The sequence below is a fragment of the Typopeltis vanoorti genome, chromosome 10 (genome assembly GCF_054136105.1).
Source record: "Typopeltis vanoorti isolate ZY-2024b chromosome 10, IOZ_Tvanoo_1.0, whole genome shotgun sequence".
Classification (NCBI taxonomy): Eukaryota; Metazoa; Arthropoda; class Arachnida; order Uropygi; family Thelyphonidae; genus Typopeltis; species Typopeltis vanoorti.
The window spans coordinates 56242513-56257044 of record NC_143558.1 but is presented as its reverse complement, the minus strand read 5'-3'; the positions used below and the strand labels follow the sequence as shown (position 1 = coordinate 56257044).

General features: G+C 35.6%; 1 non-coding gene across 1 annotated transcript; it reads right to left on the bottom strand.

Moving 5' to 3' along the window:
- Positions 1-2829: 2829 nt before the first annotated feature.
- Positions 2830-2901, bottom strand: TRNAD-GUC (transfer RNA aspartic acid (anticodon GUC)). The gene has a single exon. It is a non-coding gene; the product is annotated as a tRNA-Asp (tRNA).
- Positions 2902-14532: the final 11631 nt, after the last annotated feature.

The window sequence follows — 14532 nt, the reverse complement described above, 5'->3', positions numbered from 1 at the left end:
GTGTGTTAAGATTTTTTTTCTCTTCAAAGAGGGAGTTTCACCAAATTAATCGGTGTAGCTCAGTCGGTATAGACGAAGCCCTTTGGTCGGAAAGACCTGGGTTTGATTTCCGTCCATGACGTGAGGAACCTTTATCTGGTCTCCTTCGACTAAAGGTGAAGTAGCCGGTCTTATCAGAAAGAAGGTTTTTTTTTTTTTTTTTTTGTTCCTCAGAACAGGCAAACCGGCCCGTGAACACACATGGATTTACAGTCATAAAATACATACTCAATCTCTCATTAGGAGGGTTCAACCAGTCCTAAGGGACAGTGGAGGAACCCCATACGAATAAAATAAATATAATAAAACTAGACATTTAAATCGTTTTTTTTTATTTGGTTATTTATTTCTTATCACATTTTCTTAAATTGTTTCAAAAGCTTTAGATTTTGAAATTTTGATTTTCTACTTTTAAGTTTTAGAAAGGCAAACGGAAACAGATTTTTATTTTTGTTTCTTCAAATGCTATGAATTAACGTTAATTCTAATCACAAAGGTCTGAACCAATAGTAGATAAAACAAAGGTCGTACTTATGTAAGTCCTCAGTAGTATAGTGGTTTATGAAGCAGTATGAATCACATAAGGCTGTTACACTGTACATTCAAAAATGACAATGACATATAGACAAACTGTGTGATAAACAGAGTATTAATATCATTACAAACACAAAAATAGCTAGTAAAAATTTACATAACGGTTAGGAAGCCATCATGGATAACAATTAAACCTTGTCTGCCGTTGATAACTAACACAAAGTTCTGTTAACCATGAAAAAAAAGTTCACGTCTATTAACATTGCATATTATTTATTGTAAATTGTGCTTCATCAGTTCTAGAACAGAACACTGAATTTATCACAATAATTCACAGAAGGAAAATTAACTGGCATTTATACTACTTGTAAATGCTTCAGAAACAGATTGATAATTTAAAATCTTGTCTCTAAACCAACTTAGTCCACAGGACTATACTTTTGCAGATAATAAGCACAATGTGTTATTTAACCATGAAGCTCATAAAAGATTCTGGAATCCAAATGTCTCTCTGTGTTCGTTTTAATGCACTGTGTGTATATATGTATCACACACACACACACACACACACACACGCACACACACACATATTTACAGAACAATGCTTTACAATGAAGAGAAGGACAAAATACACTTGATAACTTCAATATTCTGATATGAAGTGACTGAATTATTTTTTAATTTCAGTTTTAAACCTGCTTATATTCTCCTATTACCTAGAAGCTGAATAAAATCATCAGTCTTGGACAAAAAGAAGTAATCGTAAGTAATCAGGTATTTTGTAACAATCCACAACTACCTTCAAATGGATGTGACATTTTCCGTTCAAAAATTAACTTCCTAGGAAACAAAATGTGTGTGTATTATGTCTTTCTGGATTTAAAATACATCCTCAGAACAAAACACCTTTGCTCTAAAAGATTATTCCCTCTAGCATATTAGCAAGCAAAGTAAAATAGAATTTGCAATAATGTCTTTTTGGGAGGGGGGGGAACTGATTTGGATTGATGATAGTATACCCTCAAGTGGATAATGTTTTAATATTTAAGCAATCTGTAACATTTAGTTTTGAAATTTAGCACCAGAAGTAAAAGAGCAAATGAATCGATCCACTAAAGATCCACACAGAATGACATTAATAACACATGAAAGAGTAAAAAACACAGTATGTTTATTAATCCAGCAAGAACTTAATCATATTTCTAAATTAATTATAATAGAGCAGGAAATCAAACCATTTCTCTACTTTTGGTAAACTGCTATGGTGTGCTAAAGAAATTAATACATTGACATGATAAGCTGCCAAGGCAAGAGGGTTTAATCTACGTGATGTGAATAACAAAACGACACAGTTAAAACAAAATAGAAGAAAAAGTGTAAGCAGAGAAGAAACAATATTTCAACCTAAGTCATTGGGAGTTCTTATAATTTACACTTATCCAGTGGAAACAGTTTGCTGATTGATATCCCAGCCTGTCACGCGGGAGACCAGAGTTCGATTCCCCGCCGGGAAGAGGTTTTTTTTTTTTCTTTTCTCCTTCTCTTCTTTACAATACGACGCTCTTATGTCATAATCATTGAGCCTTGGAACCTTTCATGTGTTCGGCGGATATGTATTAAAAAAAAAAAAAAAACACGCGGACGGTTTTGTGGTTATCTTTAAGTAGGCGATAAATTTCATAGCCAATCACAAACACGAAGATTCAAACCCGCAGTGTGTTAGTTGGAGAGTGGATATGCTAACCATTTGGCAAACTAGCCGACAAAGATTTCATTTTTCTTTTATATGTAAGAAAAACAAAAGTACCCCCCCCCACACACCCGAACTAATGACAACTATATATATATATATATATATATATATATATAATTGTCATTAGTTCAATTAGTTGTCATTAGTATGATGGTATATATATATATATATATATATATATATATATATATATATATATACCATCATACCATCCTTCCATTATTTTGAAAATAATTACTTATGAAGCAGGCATCTAACAATGTTTCGAATCTCTTCTAAGAAACAAGCAACGTTTATAAGGTCTCTTTAATTCCAAGTTTGTTAGTCGATCTCATGTGGAATCGGCAGGTTTTTTCATTTCGCAACACCGCATGTTTTTATTATTATTATTATTATTTTATTTATTAGCCCAAAGAAAGGTCGTAATGTACGATACAATAGCGCAGTATGGAAGAAGAAAAGAGAGAGAGAGAGAGAGAGAGAGAGAGAAAAAAAAAAATCTCCTCCCCGGCGGGGAATCGAACCCCGGTCTCCCGCGTGACAGGCGGGGATACTCACCACTATACTACCGAGGATTCACATCTATACGCTCTTTGTTACAGCTACTGTTGCTTCATTACCATTAGTGCTTTAGAGTTGATGTTAAGTTACAGTATTCAAAGAAACGAAAACTCGCAAAGCATGGTAGTAATAAACAAAAACATATGACAAGGATGGCTCACTTACTCTTCAGGCATGCAAGTATTGCGAATGCAAATTGTCTGGAGACCGCTATCCTGCTGTGGGCAATCACTTCTTCCCATAATACAATAATGTGAATATTAATTGCGTCAAATAACTTATGGGCTTAAGTGATATTTTTCTTCTTTAACAAGTGGCTGTTGATAGTTCAAGAAAAAAAAAAGAAAATTAAGTTAGTTATTTCAGATACACGAAAATAAATAAATAAACGGATCGCATCCATTTTACTATCCCTGAGACTGTTACGCGCGTTCAGTAAATTTTCTGAAAAGATGCGCTGGATTCCGAAGCTCTCGACTTTCTGAATAAATAACAATAAAGATAAAAAAAAACAGATATAATGTGCTCTCCCACATTCTGGCCCAATAATTTCATTCCAGTTTAAGAGTCTCCATAGGTCGGTCGGTTTCGACAAATCCGAGAAACCAACTGAGCTACTGTTTAACCCTTTAGTTGAAAAGACCATGGTTCAAATACCACGGAAGCAAAGAATCTTTATCATGGTTTTTCAATTTAACCTGAGTTAGCCAGTCTCATACGGAGGTGGGGGGGGGGTTTCACTCCATAAAACAGGCATTGATGGCTTAATGAAAGGTAGGATTCTGAAATCGATATAAAGACATGGATTGAAGTTGTATGGCAGTCCATGAAAATGAGAACATTATTCTGCAATAAAAATCTAAACATAGAAGTCAGATGCCGAATGCTGAAATGTTACGTTTGGTCTATTCTGCTCTATGGAGTTGAAACATGGACATTGAAGGCTACAACCATCAAGAAAATTGAAGCCTTTGAGATGTGGCTATATAGAAGAATGCTAAAGATATCATGGACAGAAAAAAATTACCAATGAAGATGTCTTAAAATTCATTGGTAAAGCCAAAGATCTCATACAAACAATCAAGAAACGAAAAACATCATATTTTGACCACATCATAAGAAACGGCAAATCCCGACTTCTACAAACTATTTTAGTAGGAAGAATTGATGGCAAAGGAGCTAGAGCAGTATTTCTCAACGTGGGGTGTACGCCCCACACGGGGGGGGGGGGGGGAGGATTTGAATATTTTGGGGGACAATTAGAAAATGTACATGTACATATTTATACATATTTATATTATACTTTTTCAGAACTTGTCTGACTATCATGCTAGAGGGGGGGGCATCAAAATGTTTGAGACGTTGAGGTGGGGCATGATCCAAAAAAGGTTGAGAAACACTGAGCTAGAGGAAGAAAAAGAATATCTTGGTTTGACAACATCAAGAGGGGACAGGAATGACCAGGGTACAACTGTTCATATTAACGCAATAACGCAGTTTGTTCGCAAAATGGTCGCTAACCTTTGATAAAAGATAGCATAATAATAATAATAAGTAAACAGGCAAACAGACCAGGAGAATATATACAGATTTAAAGCAATTATAATTATAAACTTATCCTAAATTTATGATTATGAAAGCGAAATGGGGCGGATTGTGGGCCTAAATACTACAGATTATAATTGTCCAAGCGTAACATGTGCTATGCTGAACATCAAGAGACATTAAAACAATCGCACGGCTAATATGAAAGCGCCACCTATGAAGAACAGTTATATATACATTTTAATTTATGAAACATAATGAATAATATTCATTTATATCTTAGGGAAAATCAAGGTTCCACACCGCACAGCATTATCACCCCCGAAAATAAGGAATGAGATAATTCTGCTTCCTCTGTCAGTGCTTTTAGTTTGTGCACTGTTTTACACCTGTGGGATTATTCCACTAGTAACAGCAGGCGTTTTAAATAGGATAACACCTGCTTCCCCTAATGCTGTTGCTGTGATGCGTTTTGCTCCCAGGCTAATAATGTTGACAGCGTTTCGTATGCACGAACATTTACGATTGCTAAATGCAACGGTAATACAGTTCTCAAATGCATTCATAAGAGCGTAATCATTGACAAGGAAGTTAAATCCAGTATAACAGTGTAAGCAGGAAGCTTGACGTTCTCGAGGAAGTCGGATGATTTGCCAATATTTCGTCATCTGGGTCACATCATTCATCATATTGGAAAATAACAAATATCCAAGATGGAAGCGCGGTTTCCGAGAAAAAAAATGCGTTTATGACATTTATAAACTGGAAAGTTTTGCTAATATGGATGCAGTTTATAAGTATTTAAACATCAAGCCAACCATATGACAGAACAACCGTCTATTGAACTATTACTCTCATGACTGCCTGCTATTTTTATTGGAATATATCACGCATTTACTTTTTTCAACTGTTTAACCAAATATTCATCTAACAATTTCTATGAAAATTATTAGGGGGATAAAAGGCGTTAATTGATTTATTTATAGTTTCATTTTTTTTACAAAAAAGGGGGAGGCTAATGCGAAATATCCATCTTGTCGAGTCCTGTCCCTAATGTTTCCGTAGCAGGTGAAATTTTGTATCCACGGATTGTATATTTGGTGTAGTAAATTTTGGATTTATGTGTACAGGTGAAAATCGATGTTTATGAAGTTAGTAATTAACATACAGAAGGCGTATTTTTACTTTTATCTCAAAAGCCACTATTAACAAAACTGCAGTAAGTTTATAAGCACTGCTTGTGAATAACTTTTCTGCATTTCACTTACCTTTCTGATTTAATTCTTATATAATACTTCAAAGGTAGCATAAATATACCTTGGTAATGTGCAGTTTATGACTCTTTAATATCTTTTCGCAAATTAATGACAAAGTTAAAAATAATAACTTTTCGTTAATGCTGAAATGCAATCTACGCTATACCGTGTTGCTACGTCTATATATAGCGAATAGAAAGCTACTGCTTTTTTTTTTTTTTTTTTGGCTAGATGGGTGAAGCAAGAATGCGTTTCATAATTCCCGTTATTTGTAGAAGAAAATATATGGATGGGGTAATATAGTGCTATAAGCTCTGATCATGTAACAGCAATAGAAGCCGAGCCTCAGTTAAAACTTCATTGGCTACAGCATTGCCATCCATTACCCTCCCTGGGCACCCATTTTAGTCACCTCGTACGACATGCATGGGCTACAGTGGAGCTGGTATGTAAGTAAAGCCCTTTCTAAAAATTAAGACGATCCCGGACCACTCCTCACGAGTGGCCGAACGATCGTCCAACTCAGCGTTGATTCCACTCAGTGACGGACCCCCATCACTGAGCCGAACCGCTCATATTCCAGGGGAAAGCATCCACCGACAAGGCTCCTCACGGGCCACGCCGGAGAACACCCTCCCCAGAGACTCAAAATGCTCTCTCAGGGAAACCCCCCGGAAATATAAGCCCCCCTTACCGTGAGCAAAATTCCGGAAGAAACCTAAGAGAGCGAAACTCTGCGACCCATTTTAGTCGCCTTTTACGACATGCATGGGCTACAGTGGCCATTTTTAAGTAAAGCCCTGTTTAAAAATTAGAACGATCCCTAGACCACTCCACAGTGGCCGAAAGATCGTTCAACTCGGCATTGGGCCACTCAGTGACAAGCTCACCCTACCACCGAGCAGAACCACTCACATTCCAGGGAAAAGCATCCACTAACAAGGCTCTACACGGGCCACGCCGGAAAACTCCCTCCTCGGAGACTCAAAATGCTCTCTCAGGTCAAACCTCCCAAAATCAAAGCTCCCCTCACCGGGAGCAAAATTTCGGAAGAAACCTGAGAGAGCGAAACTCTGCGTCCATTTTAGCCGCCCCTTACGACATGCATGGGTTACAGCGGCGATATTCTTTCCTGGCCACCACACGGGGTAAGCTACTGAATAACGCATAACGCATAACATTACTGGCTGGATGGGTGAAGCAAATATGCTTTTCGTTTTCCCCTTTGTCTGTTAAGGGAGTGTTTTGAATGGATTGTTTAATGAGCTTTAAGCTCGCCACCTGATGGCTGTGAGTTTAGCTGTGTTTAGCTGGACGTAGGATGGACTTTGGCTTTTTGTGTCTTTCTTCTTCGTTATATTCTGAGGCTTCCTTGATCAACGGGTTTGGGTGGTTGCTTGTTGTGGCAAAGAATTTCTCAGCAAGATCTAGGAGTAGGGAGGAGATGTAAGGGATGTTGATTTCTCTGTGGATTTGTGAGTTACTGATGTACAAAGGGGAGTCTAAGATCATCCTCAGGCATTTGTTCTGTATTCTCTGTAGTTTTTGGATGTTTGTATTCGTGGTATGACTCCATGCAGGGGATGCGTATGTGATAACCGGGCGTATTACCATCTTGTAGATGAGAAGCTTGGTTTGTGTGTCCAGTTTGCTTTTCCTGTTGATCATAGGGTAGAGCTGCGCGATTACTTTCGATGTCTTTGAGGCAGTGTGCTTTATGCGATTGCTGAAGTTGAGTTTTTTATCGAGTGTTACTTCGAGTTATTTGATGTCATTCTGCCATGGGATCTTGACACCTAAGAGGTGAATGTCATCCTTTCAGGGTTTATTTGGATCCTTCAGTCTGCCAGCTATTTTTCTATTATGTGAATGCTGCTTTGTAGTTTTCTAATTGCGAGATTTGGATTCATAGATCTTGCCAGTATTGCAGTATCATCTGCGTATAATGCTGTGGTTGTTGTTCTTGGGTTTAGAGGGATGTCCGCTATGAAGATTGAGAACAGGAGAGGTGCCAGAAGTGAGCCCTGAGGAACGCCTGCCGATACCTTTCGTCTGGATGATAGTGTTTCATTGATTTTTATTTGCATATATTTAGGTACAAGTGGATGATTTTCGTTAACTTAACTGGCATGTTAAATTTTATGAATTTGTACAGAAGGCCTTGATGCCAAACTTGTCGAATGCCTTCGCTGCATCGATGAAGATGGCAGCTGTGTGTTGTTTCCAGTTGTAGCCTTTTGTGATGATCTCCACTAGCCGGTGTATTTGTTGGACAGTGCTGTGGCATTTGCGGAAGCTACTGAAGTTCTTAAAAGAACTGGGAAATGGACTGAGTCCTTGACTCTTTATCCCGTCATCTGAATGAAGAAAATCTGTGGAAAATCTGTGTGGATGGAGTGTTGTTGAGCTAAAAAGCTCTAGTCATGGCTGGGTAACGGCAATAGCCGAGCCTCAGTTAAAACTTCATTGGCTACAGCATTGCCAATTGTTACCCTGGAAGTCCTAAAAAGGACTTTTGGCTTCTTCACTAACCCAATCGGAAGCTACTGAATATTGCAAACATTATTAATTAAAAGCTTATTATGTTAATTAATTTAAGGTGTAGTAGATGCTTTTTATATTTTTTCAAACTTTCGGTTTGGTCTGTTTCTTTAAATCTTTATATGAAGCTGTTCATTATAAAACTTACTACGTTGTTCTTATATCAATGATGTAATATGTGGCTTAATTTTTGATGAATTTGTGTCTAAGTTTAAATCACTCCGTAATATTAGAGTTACTGTCCTTGCGCACCTTTAACTAAACGAAGACGATCGATAATTTTTTTTATTATTTATTTCAATGCCGACTAGAGTGTGAATTTTGCTAGATATTTTTGGATAAGATTTTTTTTATATTTTCACCTTCCTTCATTATTTTTGGATTATTTAAGAAACAGCGCAAAATTCTCAATCATACACACGGCCCTTCAGTGACAGTAAAATTACGATAGGTTTACAACATATCGAACTTTAATTAACTTACGTGCAAAGATATAAAAGATTTCGTACTATCCCATGAAGGTATTTTGAGTGTTATAACGCTTGGCACGTTGCCAAGTCACGAAATGGAAGAGTGGACTTCAGGTGAAACGAGCGTGAATATGAGTTCCAGGTATCATACTTCTCAGAATGCGAAATGCGCGACCTTGACTGCATGACCTGTCAGCCAAGTTTGTCTTCTGCAATGCCGAAGTCCTGTTTTTGTTGGGAAATATAATACGTGAATTATTTATTGCATATGTTTAATGGATGCTTGAATTACTTCGTTTCCTTTCTATTGTGGTATTATCTGTTGTAAATGCAGTAATACCTATTTCCTTCCAGGTTGCTATTCCATATATAATCAGAACGTTGACACTGAAGTTTATCTTGCAGGTAATGTTTATGGTAAAACTGGTATTGAAAAAATAATAATAATAAATAAATAAAAATCTGAATTACACTATAGCATATTTTCGTTGTTACCAAAATATTTTGTTATAACTGGGCGACGCAAAATTAAACATGGAAATGTTCAAGGAAATTTCATAAAATGAATTTAAAGATTTTTTTTTTTTTTGTAAAATTAAAATGTATAACTACTGTGTTAATTTTTTAAAAAAATTTCATTTATAATTGTTTAATTACTGACGAAATAAATAATTATTTTAATGATATTTTTAAATAAATGAATAATACAACTTTTTAATGAATATATATATATATATATATATATATATATATATATATATTATGAATTCACGAAACTTTTAAAATCATTCTGATTTTAAAAGTTTCGCGATTTTTTAGGTTGATAGAAGTTGCTGAAGCTGCAGTAAATTACAATTTTTCTGCTGAATGTTTTATATACATAAGACGCTCTCTCTTAACCCAAACTCCCTTGATGGCTATATTTATCTAAGAATATTTGAGATTCAATAATTTACAGTCGATTTTTATATAATTAGCCTTTTATTTAGAGATTAACAACATTAGCAGCATGTATTTCTGTTGAACACTTCGCCGACACGGCGAAGTCGGCTATAGCTTACACTGTAAGCGTCTGCTTGGGTTGTATGCTGTAAGGCTTACAGCATGCAACCCAAGCAGACGCCAAGTCTAAGCTACGATTGCAGTACCGTATGCAGTAATTCATCTTGCTGTCTCTAGGGCTAGCGTTGCTTTTAACTTGCGCATTCTTCTTTCCTAAAAAAAAGGAATGAAAAAAAAAAAAAAAACAGAAAGAAAATATTATTATTCCTGACAATCTCCAAGGAGTCCGAAGACTCATCGCGGAAGGACACTTACAACTGTCTCAACCACTACACCGAACCTCTACTACGAATCATCTCCATCAACGCCATCTACCGCCCACCTCCACCACCACCACCACAAGTAGTATTTTTTGTCTGTAAATTGCGTATGTTCTGAAGTGTTATGCACGGATAATTAAGTGCCTCCGTAGCGTACCGTCATTCTTCCATTGGAAGAATGACGGTACGTTGCGCCCTTCGATTTAAAAAGGCTTAGGTTCGATTCTCGTCATAACGGGAGGAATCTTTATATGGACTTTTTCAATCGAAGGTGAGTTAGCCGATCTCATACGGATGTAGCAGGGTTTTTCCCTCCTGGAAACTCGAGTTTTTCACCCTGCATACAGACAAATCAGCCCTTCAGAACACACGCAATTTGCAGGGAATACTAGTTGTGGGCGGTGGATGGCGTTATTGTGGATGATTGGTAGTAGAAGTTCGGTGTAGTTGTGGAGACAGAGAGCTGTACAGTAGGTGTCCTCCTCCCGCGATGAGTCTTCGGACTCCTTTGAGGTGTCATGAATAATAATAATAATAATAATAATAATAATATAATGTATAGTAAAAGTCTTAAGATTTCAAAAAGACAAATCACACAGTATTCACTCGTGGTTGGTTGGAGGGAGTACAGTGAAAGACTTAATAAATCACAGTTTTTTTTTTCTTTTTACACAGATATAATCAGAAGAAGACTACAGTTCTCGGGAAAAAAAATTCTAGTCTTTAAATTGCTATATTTTCAAATTCATGTAACTTCAGACTTTCGATTCGGCAATTTACTATGAAGTGTGACAGAATCAAGTCATCTGGCTTTTTAAAAAGTGTGAACACCCACGTATTGGAATATGTGATTTCATAAGTATTGTGTAATAAAATTATTCAGATTCAGTTTGTTTTAAAATAGAACTTCTATAGGGCAATATCAAAAATATGACAAATTCTGTATCCAGATGACAGACAATTAAATCTTAGAGAATCTTAGAGAATGTTAAATTTCTATTTTCTTTAACGGTATTTTAACAAAATAAAGCAGGCATCTTAACGTGGACATAATATTAAAATAGACCCAACAAATTCTTAAATACGGGATCACAAATATTCTCATGTTTGTGCTGAAGCTGGGAAGAAAAACCCTCCGTAGTTTCGTATAAGACTAGCTTATTTACTTCCGGTTAGTCCAGGGATGGTCAACTTAGGACGCATGCGCCGAAAGTTGCGTACTGGATGATTAGAAGTGTCGCATTTGACTCGAATGATAATAAAAAAAGTAAGCTTATTTATGCAAAGAGTATTAACCAAAACCGATTTGTAGAAAAATAAATAAAACTTAGTAATTATTTTTAGCGATTTTATTGTTTCGTGCACATTCACTTGTTTAATCTTGAGGCGCCATGCGTTACCAACAGCGGTGCATCGCAGGCTTCTGAACTCGTATAAAAAAAATTGGCGCATGGAACATAAAAGGTTGGACCCCCCCCCTCCCCCTGTGTTAGTCCAAAAGCTTCTCTCTTAGGACGGATACTGATGTCGACCTTCCGGCTACGCTAAAGCGCCACCTATCATAAAAAAGTCAAGATAACATTACAGATTGAAGCGAAATTATCCGTTTTGTTATTAGCCTATATGAAAAAAAGGATTTCTATCTAAGATAAAATATAGTTACTCTAGCAAGGCTTACAACCTTCTGAGGTCGTAAACTAATGTATTAATTTCATTACTAAATAAAAACGGGGTACATTATTTGGTTCAAAAAGTCAGACGATAATTGCGTGTTCAGTTCCCATTATGAGAACAAAGTTATCAATAATATTTATATCAAGCTTACGGAAAAAGGGAAAAAATTAACGGTCATTGAATATTTCATTTTCTTTGATAATAAGCATTAGACAAATTTTCTAGATAGCGAATGTCCTTGCTTGAAGGTCACCCACTGTCCTTTATTTCCCCCCCCCCCTCGTTAGTTGGATTTTCCTCTTTACTTGGACTTTTTTTTTTTTTTTGTACTTTAAGTTATTTATTCATGTTAAAATTGTTGCATTTACGCGCATTAATTTTACCACTTCATAACAGAAATATGTGTAAACACCAGTAACTTTTAGTGAGATTTTTAACGCAGTGTAAAAGCATTCTAGTGCTTTTTTTTAACAATTATCAAAGCATTCGACCTTACATTATCCCGAGGCACAATTCTACCACTAAAGATAAAAAAACGTTTCAGTGAAGTGAAACGGCCTTAGATTATTGTTGAGTTATATTTATTGACTTATATATTACAGGTGCAGTAGTCTGTATCTACAATGAGTCACTTTGCCTGTTGAATTTCCGTTCTATGCTAGTGTTAGTCAGACTGCGCGTCACTTGACACGTGTGATGTACGGGAAAATAATATATCCTTTCTTGTAATTTTTATTTAGACTCACACACTGAGTTTCTTTCAGTTTTTTAAAAATGATTTTATTCTAACCTGTGTAATTTGTTGAAATTTTGTATTCATCTTTAACACTCTAAGTTATTATTCGGACTCCTTGGAGGTGTCACGAATAATAATAATAATAATAATAATTAAGAATTAGTTTATTCTGCTTTCAAATCATTTGTTTATTTATATTTAAAAAAAAAAACAGCATAGAGAGAGCAAATTCTAGGAGCATCTCAACTGTAGTAAAAAATTTATGACACAATCTCGAGTTCTTAAAACGATGCTTGTTCCCATTCTACTAACATATGCAGCCGAATAATTCAAAGAAAATGTTTGTATTGAATGTTTCCAGTGTTCAAAATTCGCTCTATTTAACACTAATTAACAGTTTCTACTTTGCATGCGTCATAAGTTGTTCATGACTTAGGCCTAAGAAAAAGGATTAACTGGGAATAGGTACCACAGTTTATATTTGTTGTTTCAGTTAAATGAACTGCATCGCGTGTGCTTTCGACTCCTAGACTTCGGAGAAATGGAGGTTTTGGGGGTGTTAAGGGTGAGCGGAGAAGGTACTTATCGCGAAGCCGCTTTTAAAAAATTGTCTTTCAAAAAAAAGAAGGGAGGAAAAGCATGCACTTCTTGCATGCTTTTCCTCCCTGCACGTTTATTACAAAATGCACTTAAGATATGTTCCATCTTCCTCATTATAGAGTGTGTGAACTGTTTTCCTCATGATAAGAAATATTTTATTTCTGAATTATTAGGGGCGTGAAGTGGCATGAAAATGTTCTGATCTCCAAAGCAATTATTTTTAACGTTAATTTAAAACTACTTTATATTTGAAAACCATGAGATATTTTAAAAGCAAAATATAATTGTATTATCTCAGTTTATTCAGAGTAAAATAATAATCAGAATGATAATTAATACGAATAATGACCTGACTAAAAGAGAAGGAAATTTCATGGTTCAATGATTTGGACTAGTGTTAGCGTTAATTAATGTTAAGGCCGTTAAGCTGGTATATTGCGTCTGTCAAAACTGTGAGTTCACCGTCTTATTTATCTTTTTGTAGGAGTACTTTTCGTAATAAGACTTTAAACTAACTTAGCACAATCTAGAGAAAGCATAAGTTTAAGATCATAAATGTTTGAATTAAGATAGGAAATCAGAAAAACTTTAAATAAAAACTAAAATGACAAACAATGGAAGATTTTGAAGAGTGTTCATCACCATTAAAATATTTTTACTAAACTTTCTAAATTTAGATGATATAGAATGAACTTCCCGAGATTTCAAATAAAGATAATCAACTTTTAATGCAAATAAATAAATAAATACTCTTTCATAAAGGTGACGTCTCATTGTATTATCTACATTATTCATCTCAAAAATACAATATCAAAATATAGCGTAAATACTGTTTGCAATATGCCGATTGGGTCATCAACAATATACAAATACTGTATTTGAATCTGCTGTCAATTTATTACTATGTTAGTATTTCAAGATCATAAAACGAAGCATTACGGGAGTCTCTTTATGTAGCTGAAAGTACTCATGGAGTCTTTAATGCTGTTGCAACATGAGGCGATTTATCGTTATTGCTAGAAAAAGCTACTTTAAGTATGCGATAGCTCGCATCAAGGCGCGGAAACTAGAGATATTTTATTCACGTCTAAAGCGGCGCAGTAGCATAGAAACTGCAATAAAACGAAAACTAGATTTTAACAGCATACTCCTCTCACCCTTGATTTGTTGAAGGGCTTTTTTTTTTTTTTTGCTGCAACCACAAAGAAGTATTTATTACTCGGAAAACTTGAGAAGTATAACATGTGCAGATGGAAAGTGACCTTGGTTAATGGGATAAATCTATTTTCCAAATTCATAACGATACCTATACGTAGATTCAAGATGATCTGTAGATTTGGAAAACAGTATTTCCTTTAGCTGAATGAAATAAAAGCTGATTTAAAAAACTGTAGCATCGTACTACACATGTAAATACTGACAGATAGAAATGATTAAGCAAATGTGCGACCTCTGGAGTAATGAGAGAACACATACAAGAAAAGAGAATACGAAGGAAATT